Source organism: Convolutriloba macropyga, chromosome 1, assembly GCF_964194025.1.
Source record: "Convolutriloba macropyga chromosome 1, txConMacr16.3, whole genome shotgun sequence".
Taxonomy (NCBI): domain Eukaryota; kingdom Metazoa; phylum Xenacoelomorpha; order Acoela; family Convolutidae; genus Convolutriloba; species Convolutriloba macropyga.
In genome coordinates, this window is record NC_134468.1 from 74472344 (window position 1) to 74494935 (window position 22592).

A 22592-nucleotide genomic window follows, 5' to 3' on the forward strand; every position below is an offset into this window, starting at 1 on the left:
ATACGAATTGGCAATTTTTGCCAGCGAATATTTCCAACTCCAGATTGATTTTGAGGTTTAGGATTCATAGTAAATGTTAGTAGTTACAAAATTACATTCACTTAAAAATTGAATTTTTTCAAAGTTGATAAAGGTCTTTTGCAAGACATACTTACTTTTATGACGATTTTGTGAGCTATATGTTCTGGCACTGCAAACATAAATACGCAAATTGATACCATTTTTTGCAATTTTTTTTACTTCTCTGAGTTTCATTCTTCGCTCATTCTGCTCAAAGTGCTTTTGAAAAGCAGTTGCTCAAGAAAACAATCTAAATTGAACGGAGCCATAAAAAATGAAATAAAATAAAGAAACGGTATAAACCCATAAAGCCCAAATTTAGATACCCGCTATTCTTATAAGTCTTGGTTACCATCTCTGATGCTTATTGGTATTTCAAATAACCCCCTCTATCCTCTCCCTCAAGAACAGGAGTAACTACAAAAGGAAATAAAAGATATCGCAATTTAAAATTGTTTTTGTATAAAAATCAATCTTCATTTTTTTCTGATTCTTTTTCAATCCCATGCGGTTTTTTTCTGGCAATCTGCCGGGTATGTTTAAGAGTTTGAGGATAACAGATGTTTTGATATTGCAGCTTCTTTGACTCCGAAGTTCAACTTTGAGCGGATAATATCGTTTGATGCTCTGTCTCAACAACAGCTGGACTATTTAAAGCAAGGCAGCATCATATTCTTAGTCTATGGCAAACAGGAGGACCTCAGAAGCGACCCGTCCAAGAAACACATGACCACAAAGGTACTCTGCATTTGTATAAACTTAACCTCTTTCTCATTACTCTCGGCCTTTACATCAATATCAAGGGTAACAATTCTATAATTTTAGCCCCTCCCCACTCCCACCTTTTTCTTGAAACTGCGTCCATGGCCGAGTTATGCATAACCAGCTAGAGCAGGTACCACAGATTTTGCAACAAAAATCTATTTGAAGTTAAGGGATTAACTGTAATTAGGAGCCCTTGTTTTAATGTAAACTGGATTTTGCTTACGAAATCGAGAAAATTTGCACGAAATAGACAAATTTATGGGGCTGCTCTAGCTAGTTGTGTCCCTAACTCTGAGTGAAAATTTAGTTTTATATTTATGTATTGCATAAATAGTATGCGCGTTCAAATTCTTAAAGTAAACGCTTTCGATAATCTGGAGTGGAATATGGGAAGTAGAATATATAACATTAGTAGTTATATGTAAGCAGATCAGGGGGGGGGGGGTAAAAGGACGTACCTATGTATAAAGATTACCTATAGCCTATTTTCATCAATTTTCCAAAGACGTACCTAAAAAAGAGAGTGAGAACAATAGACCTGTCATCTTATCGTAATTACCCAGGGGTAATTATCTTAATTACCCCAGGGAAATGCATCCGCTCTAATGCACTTCAGCTAATCTTATCTACTTAATAAATTATATCTGCGGAACTTTCACTTTTAATCATTTTCACATTTTATTCATCCGCGCATAGTTATCACAACTATAACTTTCGTTCATTCATTTACATGTGGAGAATGCTATTTTATCATTTTCAATTGTAATTCAATAGAATTTACACGATTTTGTGCTGATATACAAAAGTTTTGACAATTTTACCATTTTTCTCCAAAAATACCCAATTTTCCCCAAAAATAACCAATTCTTGGCAAAAAAACCCAATTCTTCCCAAAAATACCCAATTCTTGCTAAAAAATACCCAATTATTGGTAAAAAATACCCAATTCTTCCCGAAAAATAACCAATTCTGGCCAAAATATCCAATTCTTGGCAAAAAATACCCAATTCTTCCCAAAAAATACCCAATTCTTCCCAAAAAATACCCAATTCTGGCCAAAAAATACCCAATTTCCCCAAAAAATACCCAATTCTGACCAAAAAATACCCAATTCGTCCAAAAAATACCCAATTTTTGGCAAAAAACCCAATTCCTGGCAAAAATACTCAATTCTTCTCAAAAAATACCCAATTCTGACCAAAAAATACCCAATTCTTATCAAAAAATACCCAATTCTTCCCGAAAAATACCCAATTCTTAGCAAAAAATACCCAATTCTTCCCAAAAAATATCCAATTCTTCCCAAAAAATACCCAATTCTGGCCAAAAAATACCCAACTTTCCCAAAAAAAATACCCAATTCTGACCAAAAAATACCCAATTCTTCCGAAAAATACCCAATTTTTGGCAAAAAATACCCAATTCCTGGCAAAAAATACCCAATTTTTCCCAAAAAATACCCAATTCGTGGCAAATAATACCCAATTCTTATCAAAAAACTACCCAAATCTTATCAAAAACACCGAATTCGTGGCCAAAAATTAACAAGTTTGAGTTGAAAATCCCCAGTTTTATCAGCATATTTCAGAAAATTACCCAAAGTTCAAAGAATTTTACCCAAATTTTTCCTTAACTGTTCGAATTTTTTCCCATTATTCCCACAATTTCGCAATTTTAGGTCCTTACAAGTTTCAAAATCTTTATTGTAATAACGAAATCTCTCACGTGATCGCATTAATTTTGTCTGGAGGTAAATGACCTCTGAATTCTCCTATTAACAAATTTACTGTGTCATCTGTTAATGTGCCTAAAATTCTCACGTGATTAGACAATTAGTCACTATATTATTGTCACAATTACTCGCAAAAGTACAATCACATCATAGTAATCCACAATTACATCAAAGTATTGTCATAATTAGGTCATAATAACGTCACAATTACGTCATTCTGTCATCACAATTACGTCATATTCAACAGAGAACTTTTCATTTTCGTTTATTTTCATTTTCCTGATTTACAGAATTGAGTGCAGTTGAGTACACTAATCTCTACAACTTCTGACAAAAATATTATTTCATCGCAACTTCCATCTTAACAATTTTTACTCCTCCTTTTCTCACTTCTAATCTTACAATTTATTTTATTTTCAGAGATGCCTCGAAAGTCGGACGAAAAAGAACTTTGCAAGTCTTGCGATAAATTTATTTTGAAATCCAATATGAGTAGACATCAGAAACGTCACGCAAAAGTTTGCTCACATTGAACCCAGTCATTTCCGGACGACGAGAAACTGCGGAAACACATTGCTTCTGTACATGCACCGTCTCTGGTTATCAAGAAAAAGTTTTCTTGTAGCAGCTCTCCCTTATCCTTCTCTACATATTATCAACTTCTTCATCATAAACGAAACAGTCACCAACGTTCAATTCCTAGCACCTACGAGGACGTTGACATAACTATCTATGGAGACTCTCCCGCTCTTCACAGTGAACTTCAAACGATTCAAAACTTTTTACAAGACTCAGTGCTTGAATTGTCTAGAAAGAAAGTGCATAACTTCAAGTTATTCGAACTCAGTCACAAAACAGTGATCAACAAATTGGATTTCGTTTACAACGACTTACCCAGTTCAGCGAAAATTAACATTTCCTTTGGTTTTGTACTTCAAAGTCTGCATAACTCGGACGAATTTCGATACTTTTACGCGGCAGACAACAATCCCATTTTTCAAAATCCTATGGTTCTCTCCGATGACTCAGATCTCAATTTTATCAAATCGAAATTGAGAAGTGAAGATTTTCTACCCAATCTAATCAATCAACGTCCAGACACGAAATGGAAGTTTTATTGTGTTACAAATGTCACTTTCTTTGTATTTCTCCTCAGTGGTGTTCCTCTAGACTGTATAACTCAAAATATTCCATCCATTTTGCTCAAGAACAAGCACGTTAAATGTTTTGTTTCGGATTGTGAAAAAAAACCCTACCAAGACAACCTGTGTATGTTCCGTGCCTTAGCTTACGATTTGTACGGTAGTGTTGAATTACAAAATAAAACAATGGAATTGATGCAGATGTTTCTCTCAGCGACAAGGAGAGATAACGAAACCTTTCCAGGAGTACATGAAGACGATATTTCTGTACTTGAAGAGATAACAGACAGAAATATTCAAGTTTATACAATATTTTTTGCGGAACAATCTGAAATGTTTGCTGAACTAACTCGTCGCTCCTTGATGAAACGCACAAAGACAACTTCGTTGCTGAGATAAGAAAATCATATCTGTTGGACAGCGGACATCAACAAATTCCTCAAAAAAATTCCGGTGCTACATATGTGATCACTTTTTCGATAGATCAAACAATTTGATGGTCCATCTAAAGAATTGTTCCGAAAACACACAACATAGGTATCCCTCAGGAGCTTATCAATTAGCAGAAACCATTTTTGATCGACTGAAAGACGTTAATATTACGGTTCCGCAAGAACTCAGGCTTTTTTCTCATCTTATTGTATTTGATTTTGAGTCAATAACCGTCCCCGACAATACACTCAGAAACACTGATTTGACTTCGTGGATTGGAAAACATGTTCCCATTAGCGTTTCGATAGCTTCCAACCTAATTAAAGACCCAATATTCATTTGCAACGAGGATCCGAATCAACTAATCCGTGATTTTGTATCCAGCTTGACTAATATAGCAGAAAAAAAGCACACTTATAATGAGGGAAAAACTCAATGCTTTCGTGCTGGAATTGGAAGAAAAGTATTGGGCAGTTCGACAATTGGTTCCAGTGAAAGACAAGCAGGTACCCACTGGAGTGGAAGACTTATTTGACAACGAAGCTGAACCCGACGAAGAGGAGGATGAAGAACTTGAAATTAGGAGACTGAGGTGCGAGCTCAAGATGTTATCAAAATTGAGACAAGACATTGAGAACTATTACAGCGCCATTCCTGTTTTCGGGTTTAACAGCTCTCGGTATGATTTGAACCTGATAAAAGAATATCTTCTGCATCATCTGTTAATCGAGAAAAACGTTGTTCCCAAAGTGATTCGTACGGGGAACAAATATATTGGAATGAACTTTCTTGGCTTGCAGTTTCTGGACATTCTTAACTTCCTGGGAGGAGTTACAACTCTGGATAATTTTCTGAAAGCGTATGGAGCCAGTGAAGAGAAGGGTTTTTTCCCTTATGAGTGGTTTGACAGTGCTGAAAAAATGAATGAGTCCCAACTGCCACCAATTGAAAGTTTCTGGAGTAAGTTGAAAAACCATAACGTCTTGTCAGTCGATTACGATAAGTTCATGGATTGCAAAAAAAGGGGAATTGAAGAAAAGGAAGCTTTAAAGAAGCTGAAATTAAAAACAGTTCCCAAAAATGTAGAAGAGAACTACCGGGAACTTCAAAACATTTGGGAAAAGGAGAACATGAACACTTTTCGTGATTTTCTCAAGTGGTATAACAACAAAGACGTCGTGCCCACTCTTGATGCGATGACAAAGATGATTCAATTCTACCACTCAAAACAAATTGATATGTTGAAACTGGGCTATACGCTTCCCAACTTGGCAAACAGATTTCTCCATTCATCAACAGATGCTGCGTTTTTCCCATTCTGCGAGCAAGACAAGGAATATGATAACTATATCAGAAATTGGCTGACAGGAGGACCCTCAATTATCTTCACCAGATATGCAAAAGTTGGCGAAACAAAGATTAGAGAGTCCGAAAATGTGTGCAAGTCTATTGTGGGCATTGATGCGAGTCAACTCTACCCATTCTCAATGACCAGGGAAATGCCAACGGGACTCTACACAAAATGGGAGTTCAATGACGACACTGCAAAGTTTCACCCAAAAAGGAATTGGAGGAGTTTGTTTGAGCAGCAGGTAATCGAATACTTGCAGAGCACTCGTCCAGAATGTTTAATACAGTCACAGTTCAGTCACAAAAAACAGAAAAAATTGGAACTTATTTCGTCGATGCCTTCTGCTCTCATTGCAACACAGTGTTTGAGGCAATGGGATGCTACTTTCATTTTGTCCCTGTCAGGAGGAAAAGCCGCTGTTATTTGAAGATATAGAGAACGGATTAAAGACACGGGAACGAGATAGTGATCGAAGAGAGTATCTGCAAGGATTAGGATACACAGTTGTTGAAATTTGGGAGTGTCAGTGGAAACAGTGGAGGAGGGAAAACATAAATGGAGTAAAGGAGTTCGTCAACAAGAAATATCCATTTCAACCACCCCTTTCTAAAAATGCTCTTATTGAAAAAATAAAACGAGATTTGTTTGGAGTGGTCGATTGCAGCCTTGAAGTCCCCGAACACTTGTACCCTTACTTTGAAGACTTTCCTCCTATTTTTAAGAATTGTGAAGTTGGACGAGACAACATTGGGGTCCACATGAAAGAATTTGCTGAGCGACACAAGTTATTGTCAAAACCAAGAAAAATGCTCATTTCTAGTTTCAAGCTTGACAGAGGACCAATTATTACTCCACTTTTGTTATTTTATCTGGAAAAAGGAGTGATTCTAAGAGACGTTTCTTGGTTCCTACAATACACTCCCCGTCTGCTTCCAGTCCTTTGTGCAAAACGTTGTTGATGCTCGCCGCTCTGGCACTGCAAACATAAATATGCAAATTGATACCATTTTTTGCAATTTTTTTTACTTCTCTGAGTTTCATTCTTCGCTCATTCTGCTCAAAGTGCTTTTGAAAAGCAGTTGCTCAAGAAAACAATCTAAATTGAACGGAGCCATAAAAAATGAAATAAAATAAAGAAACGGTATAAACCCATAAAGCCCAAATTTAGATACCCGCTATTCTTATAAGTCTTGGTTACCATCTCTGATGCTTATTGGTATTTCAAATAACCCCCTCTATCCTCTCCCTCAAGAACAGGAGTAACTACAAAAGGAAATAAAAGATATCGCAATTTAAAATTGTTTTTGTATAAAAATCAATCTTCATTTTTTTCTGATTCTTTTTCAATCCCATGCGGTTTTTTTCTGGCAATCTGCCGGGTATGTTTAAGAGTTTGAGGATAACAGATGTTTTGATATTGCAGCTTCTTTGACTCCGAAGTTCAACTTTGAGCGGATAATATCGTTTGATGCTCTGTCTCAACAACAGCTGGACTATTTAAAGCAAGGCAGCATCATATTCTTAGTCTATGGCAAACAGGAGGACCTCAGAAGCGACCCGTCCAAGAAACACATGACCACAAAGGTACTCTGCATTTGTATAAACTTAACCTCTTTCTCATTACTCTCGGCCTTTACATCAATATCAAGGGTAACAATTCTATAATTTTAGCCCCTCCCCACTCCCACCTTTTTCTTGAAACTGCGTCCATGGCCGAGTTATGCATAACCAGCTAGAGCAGGTACCACAGATTTTGCAACAAAAATCTATTTGAAGTTAAGGGATTAACTGTAATTAGGAGCCCTTGTTTTAATGTAAACTGGATTTTGCTTACGAAATCGAGAAAATTTGCACGAAATAGACAAATTTATGGGGCTGCTCTAGCTAGTTGTGTCCCTAACTCTGAGTGAAAATTTAGTTTTATATTTATGTATTGCATAAATAGTATGCGCGTTCAAATTCTTAAAGTAAACGCTTTCGATAATCTGGAGTGGAATATGGGAAGTAGAATATATAACATTAGTAGTTATATGTAAGCAGATCAGGGGGGGGGGGGTAAAAGGACGTACCTATGTATAAAGATTACCTATAGCCTATTTTCATCAATTTTCCAAAGACGTACCTAAAAAAGAGAGTGAGAACAATAGACCTGTCATCTTATCGTAATTACCCAGGGGTAATTATCTTAATTACCCCAGGGAAATGCATCCGCTCTAATGCACTTCAGCTAATCTTATCTACTTAATAAATTATATCTGCGGAACTTTCACTTTTAATCATTTTCACATTTTATTCATCCGCGCATAGTTATCACAACTATAACTTTCGTTCATTCATTTACATGTGGAGAATGCTATTTTATCATTTTCAATTGTAATTCAATAGAATTTACACGATTTTGTGCTGATATACAAAAGTTTTGACAATTTTACCATTTTTCTCCAAAAATACCCAATTTTCCCCAAAAATAACCAATTCTTGGCAAAAAAACCCAATTCTTCCCAAAAATACCCAATTCTTGCTAAAAAATACCCAATTATTGGTAAAAAATACCCAATTCTTCCCGAAAAATAACCAATTCTGGCCAAAATATCCAATTCTTGGCAAAAAATACCCAATTCTTCCCAAAAAATACCCAATTCTTCCCAAAAAATACCCAATTCTGGCCAAAAAATACCCAATTTCCCCAAAAAATACCCAATTCTGACCAAAAAATACCCAATTCGTCCAAAAAATACCCAATTTTTGGCAAAAAACCCAATTCCTGGCAAAAATACTCAATTCTTCCCAAAAAATACCCAATTCTGACCAAAAAATACCCAATTCTTATCAAAAAATACCCAATTCTTCCCGAAAAATACCCAATTCTTAGCAAAAAATACCCAATTCTTCCCAAAAAATATCCAATTCTTCCCAAAAAATACCCAATTCTGGCCAAAAAATACCCAACTTTCCCAAAAAAAATACCCAATTCTGACCAAAAAATACCCAATTCTTCCGAAAAATACCCAATTTTTGGCAAAAAATACCCAATTCCTGGCAAAAAATACCCAATTTTTCCCAAAAAATACCCAATTCGTGGCAAATAATACCCAATTCTTATCAAAAAACTACCCAAATCTTATCAAAAACACCGAATTCGTGGCCAAAAATTAACAAGTTTGAGTTGAAAATCCCCAGTTTTATCAGCATATTTCAGAAAATTACCCAAAGTTCAAAGAATTTTACCCAAATTTTTCCTTAACTGTTCGAATTTTTTCCCATTATTCCCACAATTTCGCAATTTTAGGTCCTTACAAGTTTCAAAATCTTTATTGTAATAACGAAATCTCTCACGTGATCGCATTAATTTTGTCTGGAGGTAAATGACCTCTGAATTCTCCTATTAACAAATTTACTGTGTCATCTGTTAATGTGCCTAAAATTCTCACGTGATTAGACAATTAGTCACTATATTATTGTCACAATTACTCGCAAAAGTACAATCACATCATAGTAATCCACAATTACATCAAAGTATTGTCATAATTAGGTCATAATAACGTCACAATTACGTCATTCTGTCATCACAATTACGTCATATTCAACAGAGAACTTTTCATTTTCGTTTATTTTCATTTTCCTGATTTACAGAATTGAGTGCAGTTGAGTACACTAATCTCTACAACTTCTGACAAAAATATTATTTCATCGCAACTTCCATCTTAACAATTTTTACTCCTCCTTTTCTCACTTCTAATCTTACAATTTATTTTATTTTCAGAGATGCCTCGAAAGTCGGACGAAAAAGAACTTTGCAAGTCTTGCGATAAATTTATTTTGAAATCCAATATGAGTAGACATCAGAAACGTCACGCAAAAGTTTGCTCACATTGAACCCAGTCATTTCCGGACGACGAGAAACTGCGGAAACACATTGCTTCTGTACATGCACCGTCTCTGGTTATCAAGAAAAAGTTTTCTTGTAGCAGCTCTCCCTTATCCTTCTCTACATATTATCAACTTCTTCATCATAAACGAAACAGTCACCAACGTTCAATTCCTAGCACCTACGAGGACGTTGACATAACTATCTATGGAGACTCTCCCGCTCTTCACAGTGAACTTCAAACGATTCAAAACTTTTTACAAGACTCAGTGCTTGAATTGTCTAGAAAGAAAGTGCATAACTTCAAGTTATTCGAACTCAGTCACAAAACAGTGATCAACAAATTGGATTTCGTTTACAACGACTTACCCAGTTCAGCGAAAATTAACATTTCCTTTGGTTTTGTACTTCAAAGTCTGCATAACTCGGACGAATTTCGATACTTTTACGCGGCAGACAACAATCCCATTTTTCAAAATCCTATGGTTCTCTCCGATGACTCAGATCTCAATTTTATCAAATCGAAATTGAGAAGTGAAGATTTTCTACCCAATCTAATCAATCAACGTCCAGACACGAAATGGAAGTTTTATTGTGTTACAAATGTCACTTTCTTTGTATTTCTCCTCAGTGGTGTTCCTCTAGACTGTATAACTCAAAATATTCCATCCATTTTGCTCAAGAACAAGCACGTTAAATGTTTTGTTTCGGATTGTGAAAAAAAACCCTACCAAGACAACCTGTGTATGTTCCGTGCCTTAGCTTACGATTTGTACGGTAGTGTTGAATTACAAAATAAAACAATGGAATTGATGCAGATGTTTCTCTCAGCGACAAGGAGAGATAACGAAACCTTTCCAGGAGTACATGAAGACGATATTTCTGTACTTGAAGAGATAACAGACAGAAATATTCAAGTTTATACAATATTTTTTGCGGAACAATCTGAAATGTTTGCTGAACTAACTCGTCGCTCCTTGATGAAACGCACAAAGACAACTTCGTTGCTGAGATAAGAAAATCATATCTGTTGGACAGCGGACATCAACAAATTCCTCAAAAAAATTCCGGTGCTACATATGTGATCACTTTTTCGATAGATCAAACAATTTGATGGTCCATCTAAAGAATTGTTCCGAAAACACACAACATAGGTATCCCTCAGGAGCTTATCAATTAGCAGAAACCATTTTTGATCGACTGAAAGACGTTAATATTACGGTTCCGCAAGAACTCAGGCTTTTTTCTCATCTTATTGTATTTGATTTTGAGTCAATAACCGTCCCCGACAATACACTCAGAAACACTGATTTGACTTCGTGGATTGGAAAACATGTTCCCATTAGCGTTTCGATAGCTTCCAACCTAATTAAAGACCCAATATTCATTTGCAACGAGGATCCGAATCAACTAATCCGTGATTTTGTATCCAGCTTGACTAATATAGCAGAAAAAAAGCACACTTATAATGAGGGAAAAACTCAATGCTTTCGTGCTGGAATTGGAAGAAAAGTATTGGGCAGTTCGACAATTGGTTCCAGTGAAAGACAAGCAGGTACCCACTGGAGTGGAAGACTTATTTGACAACGAAGCTGAACCCGACGAAGAGGAGGATGAAGAACTTGAAATTAGGAGACTGAGGTGCGAGCTCAAGATGTTATCAAAATTGAGACAAGACATTGAGAACTATTACAGCGCCATTCCTGTTTTCGGGTTTAACAGCTCTCGGTATGATTTGAACCTGATAAAAGAATATCTTCTGCATCATCTGTTAATCGAGAAAAACGTTGTTCCCAAAGTGATTCGTACGGGGAACAAATATATTGGAATGAACTTTCTTGGCTTGCAGTTTCTGGACATTCTTAACTTCCTGGGAGGAGTTACAACTCTGGATAATTTTCTGAAAGCGTATGGAGCCAGTGAAGAGAAGGGTTTTTTCCCTTATGAGTGGTTTGACAGTGCTGAAAAAATGAATGAGTCCCAACTGCCACCAATTGAAAGTTTCTGGAGTAAGTTGAAAAACCATAACGTCTTGTCAGTCGATTACGATAAGTTCATGGATTGCAAAAAAAGGGGAATTGAAGAAAAGGAAGCTTTAAAGAAGCTGAAATTAAAAACAGTTCCCAAAAATGTAGAAGAGAACTACCGGGAACTTCAAAACATTTGGGAAAAGGAGAACATGAACACTTTTCGTGATTTTCTCAAGTGGTATAACAAGACGTCGTGCCCACTCTTGATGCGATGACAAAGATGATTCAATTCTACCACTCAAAACAAATTGATATGTTGAAACTGGGCTATACGCTTCCCAACTTGGCAAACAGATTTCTCCATTCATCAACAGATGCTGCATTTTTCCCATTCTGCGTGCAAGACAAGGAATATGATAACTATATCAGAAATTGGCTGACAGGAGGACCCTCGATTATCTTCACCAGATATGCAAAAGTTGGCGAAACAAAGATTAGAGAGTCCGAAAATGTGTGCAAGTCTATTGTGGGCATTGATGCGAGTCAACTCTACCCATTCTCAATGACCAGGGAAATGCCAACGGGACTCTACACAAAATGGGAGTTAATGACGACACTGCAAAGTTTCACCCAAAAAGGAATTGGAGGAGTTTGTTTGAGCAGCAGGTAATCGAATACTTGCAGAGCACTCGTCCAGAATGTTTAATACAGTCACAGTTCAGTCACAAAAAACAGAAAAAAATTGGAACTTATCTCGTCGATGGCTTCTGCTCTCATTGCAACACAGTGTTTGAGGCAATGGGATGCTACTTTCACTTTTGTCCCTGTCAGGAGGAAAAGCCGCTGTTATTTGAAGATATAGAGAACGGATTAAAGACACGGGAACGAGATAGTGATCGAAGAGAGTATCTGCAGGGATTAGGATACAGTTGTTGAAATTTGGGAGTGTCAGTGGAAACAGTGGAGGAGGGAAAACATAAATGGAGTAAAGGAGTTCGTCAACAAGAAATATCCATTTCAACCACCCCTTTCTAAAAATGCTCTTATTGAAAAAATAAAACGAGGAGATTTGTTTGGAGTGGTCGATTGCAGCCTTGAAGTCCCCGAACACTTGTACCCTTACTTTGAAGACTTTCCTCCTATTTTTAAGAATTGTGAAGTTGGACGAGACAACATTGGGGTCCACATGAAAGAATTTGCTGAGCGACACAAGTTATTGTCAAAACCAAGAAAAATGCTCATTTCTAGTTTCAAGCTTGACAGAGGACCAATTATTACTCCACTTTTGTTATTTTATCTGGAAAAAGGAGTGATTCTAAGAGACGTTTTTTGGTTCCTACAATACACTCCCCGCCGCTGCTTTCAGTCCTTTGTGCAAAACGTTGTTGATGCTCGCCGCGAAGGAGACCGAAACAAAGACTCAACAGTCGTTGCTGAAACTATGAAATTGATAGGTAACAGCTCATACGGGTATCAGATAATGGATCGTAGCCGGCACACGACCACAAAATATGTTAAAGGTTCTCAAGTGGATAAGTTTATCAACAACAGATTTTTCAAGACTATGAATGAACTACCAGAAGAAATTTATGAGGTAGAAATGAGCAAAACACGTATCGAGCACAAGGAACCAATAATTGTTGGCTTTTTTATTCTGCAGTACGCTAAACTTACAATGTTACAACTCAAGTACAATTTCTTCTCCACTTTCTGCGACAAAAATAAGTACGAACTCATTGAAATGGATACCGACAGTCTGTACATGGCGCTCAGTGAGGAAAGACTTGACAAAATCATTCGACCAGAAATGCAATCATTGTGGTACTGGATGAGACAGAGCGACTGCAGTGATAATTTTGCAGCAAACTCAAGCAGCAACTTTTTCCCACGTGAATGTTGCAACAAGCATGCGAATTTTGACAAGAGAACTCCAGGCTTGTTCAAAGAAGAATTTAGATGCTCAGAAATGATTGCTTTGTGCTCAAAAACTTATTGCTGCTACGATGAGCAATCAGATACTGTAAAATTATCCAGTAAGGGGCTCAAGAAAAACAACATCGAGGAACCCTTAGCCAAATACAGAAAAGTATTGTTTGATGAGGAGCGAGTATATTCAACGAACAGGGGATTTCGCGTAGTCGACAATAAGAAAGTATGCACATATGAACTCAAAAAAGTGGGACTGTCATACTTTTATCCCAAGCGTAAAGTCTGTGAAGACGGAATTCACACTACTCCTAGATATATAAGTCATTTTCTTTAGATTTTGTAAATTTTTAGCCTTCTTTCGTTTTATATCTTTTTTAATTCACTGTTTACCATACAAAATGTCTTTTGAAAAAAAATCATTGTATATAATAACTAAATTAGATACAAATACACATACAAATAATTAAGTACAAAATTTACAATTTTTTTTAAAAAGTTTTGAAAACCATTTGCATCATTATACGGATCAATGTTTAAACAATTAAAGATTTTGGTTGTCAAAACTTACAAAACATCAGCAAAAAACTTCAAAATATGAAAATCATTTAAATATTTAGACGAGACTTTAGAAAATAACACATGTGCAAAATAAATAGCATATAAACCACACAATTATGAATCTTGGAGTTTTTCCTGTACTAATGAACCAAAGTTTGCTTTTGTCCTGATGCCATATTTTTCCAAAACTTCTCCCATCGAATCACCGTAGAACAACTTTCCATTTTTATTGGCTAGCAAAATCCAGTGCGAGCCCGGTTGAGTAGATGGATCTGTGTTGATTATACAAAACGTGTTTGTAGGTAAATTTTTTGGTCGAAGATCTGCAGGGAAGGAACCCAGATATTTGAACTTTAGGTGTGGGAACCTGTTGACAACATGTAAGAGTTGTTGATTATCCATTTTTGGTGACTGATCCCTCTTTGTCAATTGCAATTGAACTTATACGTTCACCACTAACAAATAATTCTACAGTATTAGCCAAATTGTTAGCAAAGTAGAGCTCTAAGCGAATTCCTGCTCCAACTACATCAGGAAAATGCATTTCGACATTGGCCTCCTGTGTTGAAGTAAGATCGAAAAATAAATGAAAATGGTTTTCAAAATCCTTGTATTGAATGTTAGGACCGTCATCATCAAATTTGAGTGCTTTCATCGTTTCAGCATAAGCTCTCACATGATTTTCCGTTTGCAAGTTAACTATAGTTTGATTCCCACGCACAATTTTAACTTGTCGAAGACCAAATTTACGAAAATGGAACGGATTCGTGTTGTATGTTCCACTGAACTCATTATTCAGATTCATAGCAATATCAATCATTCGAATTGGCTTGTTTGAAAATATATTTTCTTGTATAAACTGATTCTGTCCAGCTGGAATGATAAACGTTTTTGGAAGTTCTTCATTATAGTAAAATATGGCAGGTTCTCGCAGCAGTCTGCTTTTGAAACTTCTCATCCAGTTATCTGAGATTGCTACCTGTCTAGTAAAAAGGCAAGCTTCCAAAATTGTAGCCTCAGAGTTCAGCCCACCAGTATCGATCATATAGAACGCTGGAGATGACCGGATCAATTTCAGTCTGAGGTTGACATTTGGGAGAAGTAAAGTTTCACAGGCAAATAGACCTATTGCTAACGGACCGTAAAAAGTAAAATCATCTTTATCCTTTTTAAAAACAGTATCTGTAAATGCTCTTTTTGTAAAATCGTTTGGCTCAATCTCGTATCGATATCCTTGGCATTGAGATAAGCTTTCCTTCGTTCCTTTTGTCCCTGAAAATTCAGCAGAGACAAAAGCTTGATGAGCATAAAGAGAATTGGCACTGTGAACTTGTTCATTGTTAAGATATACTTCGCAATTAGAGAAAAGAGAATGAAGAGCATTGTTTACCAATAATGTTTCTTCGGCATTATCTAAACGTGTTCGATCTCCTTTAATAACCCTTCCTCTGATGAATAATCGAGTAGAGCGCAAGTCAGTAAAAATATTACGATCAGTTTCCAATTGAAATTCGATTGTTGACTCGTTTAAGGAATTTGTTGGAAATATTTGCTGTTCATTGGACCAAAGAATGGGGTCTAGAATTGGAACTTTCCCAAAAAAGTCTAGCATAGAGTGAGACAAGGAATTCATTTGCATTTTAGCCGACCGTTTTTTATAATGATAATTGAGGAAATGATCAAGATTTTTTTTTGGAATAATAACGTAAGTTGAACTTGACCAATAGGGAAGAAGGGAACAAGGTGCCCAGCAGCGTTTCTTAATTCTACATGGATGCTGTGGAAGTTGGATTTGATTACTTTATGGAATCTCAAGTGTTCGAAACTGCGATAACTCAGAACCTGAGATCTCCTAAAATTCTCATCATTGTGGAACTCTCGGTGTTTGAACGGAAACGAGCGTAGAAGAGGACATTTCACATCACCGACTGAATCGGGTTCAACTATATCCAAGTAGAGTAAAACTGTATGTGTTCCAGTAATATCAAAAGGGAGATCTGCCGTTGCCCAGGACTTGGTGTTGCATGATCCTTTAGAATCAGGTGGCATAACAGGTTTGTCAGCTTCAACGCCCAAGTTAGCAGCCAAACTTTTGCTGAAGGATACATTTTGAGATCCTCTATTGCAAAAAGTTAGTCTTCGACTTTTTTTGTCGATGTTGATAGAAAATTGAGGATCTAAGTTTTTGGGATGTCGTGCTTTTTTGGGTATATCTGTAAGACTCTTCGCAAATTCGTCCATAGAGTTAAAAACTGCTGGTGGAATAGCGAATACATGCTTAAATTTCTCATCATAGTGAAATGTCATCAATCCTCCTTCAATGTTATAACATATACCGGGATATGATACTTCGACTAAAGCTACTTCCCATGATCCATCCAGTTCAATTTTGTCGGGAAGAAAATTGGTGAACGAAGCCATTGCATTTTGAGGGTAAACTTGAGAGGAAGCGTTGGATACCAATTCTAGATAAAACGAATTCATGATGTTTGACTGTTCTGTGTGACGTTTGTTTGGAAAAATGATTAGTCAAGGTTCTTCAAAAAGTCTTTGCGAATTTTTTGTCGAGTAACACTTTGTCTAGTGTTTTTCCTCTTTTTCATACCACCACCAACTTGTTTCTGTATTGTTGATTTTGCAGTCTTCTTTACTGCTTTTTTAATCGAAGTCTGTCCTGATAAAACACCACCAATTTCGGGAATGGCTGACTCGATTACATCTCGTCCAATTTTTTTTGCTGCAGGTAAAACGTATTTCTTGAGAATGGGAAGAGTTGTCCTAGCGACTGTTCTAGCCAAGGCTCCAAAGCCACGCCCCCTCTGACGAGGAACTCCTTTAAAATAAGGTAGATTGTAACCGTCCATTTTCTAGCGCGACTAATTGAAAAATGATTATGCAACTTTTGACAATTCTTGTTCGTAAAAGATTCCATCAATGATTTCTCCTTTCTGATCAACAACAAAATATGTCGGGAAGGGCGCTGAAGTATTTATTTTTCGAACTAGGAAAATTTCATGTGTATAGTGAGGTTTATATCCTTTCTGAAATTTGCCCTCTGCTAATGCCAACCTAACTTTATCTCCTACTTGAAACTTGGGCTTTGTATTTTTTCGTAGCTTCATTCGCTTGTACATGACAGTCAAAAAGTCAGCATTCACTACATCTTTGGGTGCCAACCCAATATTCCGATTGATTCTTGAGTTAATGACGTCAACAAACATTTGCAGTTCTTTGATATAGGTTAATGTGTCGTTTTCTTCCAGGTAGCGGTAAATTAAAACTTTCAGGGTTCGTATAGCTCTCTCGCCAAAAGCTACTTTCGTTTCACTATAAGTGTGATTATATTTGATTCCCACGTCCTCGCAGAAATTGGCCATATCTCCGAAAAACTCTTTTCCCTGATCTAGCCATAATTTTTTTGGGAAATTGAGTTCGTTCTTTTTCGAACACATTTTGATAAAAGCTGCTTTTACGGCCTCTGCTCCTTTTCTCCGTAATGGTTCTACTCGCAGGTATCGAGAAAAAACATCTACAGTAACGAGTAAAAAGTTGATACCTCGATTCCATCGTGATAGTTTATCCATTTGCGCAAGATCCAAGCACCAAATCTCATCAATATAGCGAGCATGCGCATTTATCCGGGGAAATTTTCGTCTGATTCCTTTGTACTTCGTATAAGAGTCTTTTAACTGTAAAAATTCTGTAACTCTCTCGCGACTGATTCCACTTGCTTTTGTTAGGTTATTGATAGAACCGAAAGCTGTTGGTCCCTTCCCTTTATACAACTTCTGCAATTTGATTCTATCTGAAACTGTAATTGAACCAGTCTGAGCCATACTGTGTCCTCAAAATGTTGTTTTTAACCAGATGTGTTCTCAGATTTAGAACTTTAAGAATAAGGAAATAGTTTGGATCAACTGGAGCGTTCTTCAATTTAATTGAATGAAGGAATGTTTTTATGTCAACTCCTGTGTCAACGTTGTCGACAATAATTGTATTGGAAAGTGAAATTTTCAACCGTTTGTTTTCGTATATCTCTTTCAAAGTTTTCAATGTCTCAGGATAGTTCTTATAGTGAAATTCCAGGTCTGTATTAAGTTCTTTAGGTGGACGATTGGTTTTTTCGGAACGTTCTTCTTTCACTTTTTTGATAACTGGGAAAATTGTTTCTTCTTTTTTATAGATCTCGCTGTAGGGTTCCGATGGTTTCCTTTTTCTGGTCTCCCACAGTTCTTTTGGAACAAGAACAAACTTTTTGACCTCACTCATTGAAGAAAGTTGAAAATTTGTTCATACAAGGTTGGTATATGTAACTTAATATTGTTATTCCAGCTTTTGAGCCCAATATAAGTCTTCTGGAACTTAGGGTTGTTGATTTTGATGTGAGCTTTCTAAGTTGTTCTTGGAAGCGAGTGAACTGATTTCTTCTTAATCCTGTGAGGTTTCCTTTAATCAAGTTTACAATACACTCACAGAGAAATCTGATGAATTCCTTAGGACAATGTAGAAGGAAAGCTGGTTGAAATTTCTTGTTGAGATTCCGAAAGAGCTTCAGAGTATAATAATTCTGTGCGTTTATCATTAATATCACTAATACGAGCACGACTGTTCGGTACGAAGAATTCTGAAGGAAATGAAGTTACATTTGAACAATATCTTAACAAATCAGGTGTAGATGGTCTCAAATCAATCATAAGATGCCCATATGGTTGTTGTGTAGCGTCATCATACCATTGTTTTAGTTGTTTTCCCAGACCCAGTTGTCTTCCCAATATATCAATTTGCTGCACATCTCTGGGTGATTTGAACAAAACAATGTGAGTAGTCTGAAGCTCGGCGTCACGTCCAGTTTTATTTTTGTGGAAGAGATTATGTTTGATATAAACACAATTTAAATTTTGATGTCTACCGGCTGTCGCAATTTCGTGGAATTTTTCCGACTTGGAAAGAATGTCTAATGAGTCATCGAATATAAGTAAATATTTTGTGCCGTCAGCTGGTAAGTTCTCAATTAATTCAAAGTCAACACCCTGAATGAATTCTATACCTGCAATTGATTGCATCATTGTATCGTAAATTGTCTGAAAGTGCTTATAAAAGTATAAAATTCGATCAAAAGAGGGTTGAAAAGTTTTCATTTGCAGCATATCATTAATGAAAACAGTTTTCCCAGATCCGGAAGGCCCAACAAGATACATCAGAATGCGTTCCTTTGTTGATATAATCTTGTTCATTTTATGCTCTGGGGTTAGGAAGTATGTAACCTACAGCACTTGAAAGAATAGCAATCCAAACTGTTCGTTCGTCACAAGTTCTAGCAAAAATAAGGTTGATAATTGAAAAAAGAAGAAGTATTAATACAACTAAGCACTGAAATATTGACAAAAAAGCTGTTCGAGAGCAAGTGCGTCCGCAAATTTTCCAAGGAGGTCGCTCCTGATTGTTATTATCGAAAATAAAGTCAGCTGCGTGATTGTTATGATCTGTCATTAGAGTGCAACTGATTTTTGTTCGTGTTTAGGAAATAATGATTCACACTTTGATTGAATGGAATCGTGGTGAAAATTTCAGAAAACAACAATATGCTAGACCTGTTATATGTCCCAAGAAACAAAAGTTAAATTTTGAATTAGGGAATGGAACCAGGTAACAGTACCCAGGACCAATATTTAGATTTGTTTTCAGGTATCCCGTTGCATCATGAAATGTGGCATGTAAACGAAAAATTTTCGACCAATTCAAAAGTTTTTCTAACTTTGAATCACCAACTCCTATTAGACCTCCAAAGGGAGCTTCTCTGTTAATTTTATCTAGATCTGCATTTTTGTCAAAACTTCGACAGACAGCCAAAAAATAATTTTTCCTTTTTGTATTTCCAACAAAAAGTTGACTGATTTCTTTTTCGAACTCTACAATTTCCTTAATATTCATATCAAGCAACTGTTCTGAAAGAATTTAATTCAAAAAGTGAATAAATAAAGACATCACATACATTATAAAAGTTTACAATTACTTTATGCACTTTGCGATTTTGTCGGGTTTTTGACTTTGTTCAGCACTGAAATAATTTCATTGCTCATTCGATGTAATTTCTGCAACTCCCCAATTCTGACAGAAAGGAAGCATTTCCTTCTAAAACTGTCCTTTTCAGTCCCTCGAGTGAAGAGCTTGATGCTGAAATAACATCGATTCGGATCATCTTGGTAAAATGTTCTGGTCACACATACTTTTCGCCTAGCAGTCTCACTCAATTCTCAGAACACATCGAATTTTGCTTTTTCCTCCACATCAGTTGGCTGGAACAAAGTTTTGTCAATCATCAATTTTGCAGTAACTTCTGTGGGTTCAAATTGTAGTGCTTCTTTCAACATCTCAGGTAATTTTTGGATGAAAATTTTCAATTCCCAGACCGACAGCATCAGAAACTGATGTAGAACAAATTCACCTTCGACATTTTCGCGAAAGACTTTCAAGTGGGTCCAATTCGAGCTTGTGTTGATAGTCTCCTCTGGGATGCTGATTTGAAATTTCCGGTTGCTGTATTCTTGGAAAGACCAAAGGTTGTTGTTTCCTTGGTGATCCTCATTTGTTTTGCAAACAGTGTCCTCAACTTTCACGTTGGTATCGGTAAACAAAGAATATATGCTTTCATTATGATAATCAAACTGGGAGGAAGGAGTAACTGGTCTTCCCTTATGGTTTCGTTTGCGGAAGGGGAAGGCGTAGGGTTTTTTGCTGTCAGCTGAGACTGAACTTTGATCCATCTGTGGCGTGTGAAGTAAGTAAAAGATGAGTTTTTAAAGCAAGAAAGGAAGAATTGAATAAATAAGGTAACTGAATATTGAAAACGAAAAGCAACAAATGAATGAATTATCTTCGAAGAGCTTCATAAATCGAACCAATGAAATTTTAGTAAGAACGAGAATTATTGCGACATCGTAACCAATGAGATTATGTAAAAGCAGTCGTAACCAATGAGATTTGAGTGCTCATCATGACGTAATAGTTATGTCATTTCTAATTTTAGTAACATCACGTGACGTGACAAATGTTGTCACGTGAGGGAGAATTTAGCAAAGAATACAAGAAAATGTTAAGACTTATATTGGAGAGCACCTGTAGTTCGAGAAAGAAACATTTTGATGAAGTGATTGGTTCTCATCATTGTCATTTTCTTGGATAGGAGGAAGAATAAGATCTCGGAAATTGGGAAGATCGAAGGTTTCTGATTTTGTAGAAATTGTATCAGCATGTTTGGAGAACATGTCTTCTACCCACCATACACCGTAGTGATTTATTTCACGAGAGTACGGGAACAAAATACCTTTGCAGTCTTTGAGTGGATGAAATCCTTGTTCTTTTCGAATTCTCTCAATGGCCTGGAAATAAGTGGGGAGAGAAAGTACTGAATTGTTGACTTTTTCTTCTGCTAAGTGGAGGTCATGATGTCTAGCAGCCTCTAAAGTTCTCCACAAATCTTTCGGAAGTGTTAAGCTGGTAGTCTGTGTTTTTATTGTTACTCTTGTGCAATCCACCTCAAAGGATAATTCGATGTTGTTATCAGTTACTGTTGTTCTAAATTTCGATTCCTCTTTGTTGGGAACGAAATCTAGATCAGAATGAAATGTCGAAAGAAAAGATGTTGAAGGAAGAAAAGGAAGTGTTGGAGTAGTTTGCATTTTTTTAAGACCACTGATATTCAACTGAGACAAAACACAAAATGAACAGAGTTTCTCGGTCCTAGCTTATTTTAACATAGATTATACGAATGATATGATTGGATAAAAAAATTCATTATAGTAAAACATTTTTCAAAAAAAAACTAATGTAAAACTTTTACATAAAAAACTTCAAAAATTGAAAAATGGAAAAGAAAAATAAAAAACCGCAAAATTTGCATTTTCTGTTATAAACCTTATGTAAAAAAACGCATATTTGGAAGAAAGTTATTTTAAGTAAAAACGATTTTTTTTCAAAAAAAATTACATTAAAAAACTTCAAAAACTGAAAAAATAGAAAAATAGAAAAATAAAAAACATCAAAATCTGCATTTTTTGCTAAAACCTTATGTAAAAAACGACATTTTTGAAAGACATTTAATTTAAGTAAAACAATTCTTTTCAAAAAAAAATAATAAAAATTTACATGAAAAAAACTGCAAAACTGAAAAATGATAAAATAGAAAAATAAAAAAACATAAAAATCTGCATTTTTTGTTATAAACCTTATGTAAAAAACAACTTTTTTTAAATAAGAAATATTCTAAAAAAATTAGCATTTCTATAAAAATAATTATTTTTTTAAATTAAACTCAAGAATTCGAAAAAAAATGAAAACTATTTTTTTTTCAAAAACTAACAAATGGAAAAAAAGAAAATTTCAAATTATACATTTTTCATCAAAAACCTTACGAAAAAAAAGACATTTTTCAACCAAAATTGATTTAATTAAATTAAAAAAAATTAAAATAAAAAAATTTTCATAAAAAACTTCAAAAATTGAAAAGTGGAAAAATAAAATTAAAAAAAAACAAAAATAATTATTTCCTTTCAAAAAAGTTTAAGTAGATAAGATTAGCTGAAGTGCATTAGAGCGGACGCATTTCCCTGGGGCAATTAAGATAATTATCCCTGGGTAATTACGATAAGATGACAGGTCTATTTTTCTCACTCTCTTTTTAGGTACATCTTTGGAAATTGGACGAAAATAGGCTATACCTAATGTTAATACATAGGTACATCCTTTTACCCCCCCCCCAGGTCTGCTCAGCTACTACTACTGGTGC

The 22592-nt window shown here is 35.8% G+C and overlaps 1 protein-coding gene across 1 annotated transcript in view; it reads right to left on the minus strand.

Annotated features, from left to right (window-relative positions):
* LOC142342514 (bifunctional arginine demethylase and lysyl-hydroxylase JMJD6-B-like) overlaps positions 1–22592 on the minus strand; it is a 37624-nt gene that overhangs the window by 12036 nt on the left and 2996 nt on the right. The window lies entirely within an intron of this gene.